This window comes from Apis dorsata, unplaced genomic scaffold (assembly GCF_000469605.1).
Source record: "Apis dorsata unplaced genomic scaffold, Apis dorsata 1.3 scaffold_741, whole genome shotgun sequence".
NCBI lineage: Eukaryota > Metazoa > Arthropoda > Insecta > Hymenoptera > Apidae > Apis > Apis dorsata.
In genome coordinates this window covers 248,317-250,648 of record NW_006263902.1, presented here as the reverse complement: position 1 = coordinate 250,648, position 2,332 = coordinate 248,317, and the positions used below count along the sequence as shown (strand labels likewise).

The following is a 2,332-nucleotide window of genomic DNA, read 5'->3' as shown; positions in this document are numbered from 1 at the left end:
TTTTTTTTTTTTTTTTTTTTTTTTTTTTTTTTTTTTTTTTTTTTAGTACATTTTCTCTGTTTCTATTTCTTTTAATTCCGATATTCACTTTCAACACATGCATCGTTCTTTTTTTTCTCGTACAATTATAATCGTTCTTTGTCAAATTACGCGTGCTTCGCGGTTCTCGTCTTACGCTTTTCGTATCCTTTCTTCTTTTTTGTCGCTAATTCGCGTCTCGCTACAACGCGTGGGCTCATACTGATTGAAGAACTACGAGACGACGAACCTCGTATAATTATTTATGAACCGGCACGCTACCATCTTCCCTCATACTCACTTTTTTTTTTATTTTCAATCGACTGCGGAGGAACGCGAGATCAGGCGATACTGTTTCATATTTGATGCTATATTTCAACATACACACACACACGCATTCTCTCTTTCTCTCTCTCTCTCTCTCTCTCTCTATCTTTTTTTCTTTTTTCCCCCAGCTCTATTCTGGTATTTCTCCCAACTATGCATTCCAAGATCAATCGCAAAAACATTTGAAGAGTGTAAATCTTTTTTTTATCGAAAATCGCAATATGACCATACGACGTTGGCGATGACGATGGCGATGACAATTACGACAATGGCGACCAATTAAGATTGCGATGACAAAAAGGAAAACAAATAAAAATTAAAACAAAAAGGAAACTAAAAAATAACTTGTTCACATGTTGAAATAAAAGAAAAATGTGTCACAACAAACTGCGCGTGTAACTTTCAAAACGCTTGGAAAGAAAATTGTACACTTTATTTTCCGACGATAAAACTACAAACTGAAATTTAAAAAAATGTTCCGTTTCCATGCAAAATGGTATAAATTTTTTCGTCCTCTCTTACTTTCTTTTTCTCTCTCCCTCTCTCTCTCTCTCTCTCTCTCTCTCGCTTGCTCTCGCTCGCTCTCTCTCTCTCTCTCTCTCATTTCTTCATTCATTCATTCACTCGTTCATTCACTCACTGACAAACCGCAGGTTTGCATTGTCAATTGAGAGGACATTTTCAAAATTTGGAGAATCGACACGTTCGAGTAACGGTGACAATTTTTTTACACGATAATCGAACGTTATCGATTCATTATCAAAAATTACGAAATAATTAATCCGATTAACTCACAACGCGTTAAATTTCTTAAAGTCAGATAATACATTCATCTGCTTCAAAGGTTATACCCTCCTGGGGCATCGACCATGTTATTTGGTACAAGCGATCGTGAAAGTATCGACAGTTTGTAACACGTCGCTAAATATAGAATTAAACAAAAAATTTTGCATAATTTGCTATCGCGTTTAGTCGTTAATCATTGATGAACGAATCGTTTTTTTTTTTTTTTTTTTTTTTTTTGTTACTGCGATGCAAAGTCACGAACGAACGAGGACCGAAGAGACAAAAGCGACACGACGAAAGACTGATTTTCAAAACGAAATCGAACCTTGCATTTCAATGAAGACGAAAAAATAAAGGGAAAGAAGAGGAAAAGAGAGAAAAAGAAAAAAAAAGAAAAAAAAAAGAACGGAATAATTTCGAGAGAAACTGAAACGATTAAGCTGGCACAATCACGGGTAAGCGCGCGTAGTAGTGTTGCAATGTTCCAATGATTTCACGCGCGCATTTACCGATTACGACAAGAGAAAAACTCCGCGAACATCGCGTTAAACTCAAAGATATACATATACGTAAAACGATCGAATGCGTTTCGTTGAAGAAAAATTAAAACGTATGGAACAATGAATACGCAAAAACAAGAACAAAAATACCACTATTCGAATTCGTATTTTATCCCATCACCGTATTTCTTCTCTTCTCTCTTCGTTGTTTCCCTTCACAATTGAGATTACTCTTTTAAAAACTTTGTATACACCGAAATTCGTTGTAGTCGCAATTTTCGTTTTTCATCTTCACCGCCGCCTCCGTCCAACGAAATACTCCAAAATGTATCACTTATCGCCGTTTCGTTCCGAGTCGCGGAATCGAATCACACGCATTGTTGTAAGTTTCGATTTCGCGTTTCTTTGGACCATTTCTTTTTTTTTTTTTTTTTTTTTTTAATCTATAGAATTTTAACGAGTAAAAAATTTACTCGAAAATCTATCGATTTTTCATACAATAAAAAATCATCGCACGGCGATAAGTTCAATTTGAGAGTTTGTTCGCTCGTAGTCGATCCAAGATAAACTTTCTTCTTCACGACGAGACTTTTCAGCGTATTATATCAAATAATTCCGGCAGCGCTTTGCACACACTTTTTAATCTTCTTTATCTGCCGGGGAGAGTGGAGCAGTATTTCATAATTTCTTTTCATTTCTTG

General features: G+C 35.6%; 1 protein-coding gene across 4 annotated transcripts in view; it reads right to left on the bottom strand.

Annotated features, from left to right (window-relative positions):
• Nucleotides 1-543: 543 nt before the first annotated feature.
• Nucleotides 544-2,332, bottom strand: part of LOC102681001 (Y-box-binding protein 1) — an 8,147-nt gene continuing 6,358 nt past the window's right edge. For 2 of the 4 annotated variants that reach the window (XM_006622769.1, XM_006622770.1), the window contains exon 6: nt 544-2,332. This exon is cut by the window's right edge and continues 213 nt beyond it. The gene's annotated coding sequence lies outside the window, so the exon portion shown is untranslated. The other 2 variants (XM_006622768.2, XM_006622767.2) reach the window with 1 other exon arrangement.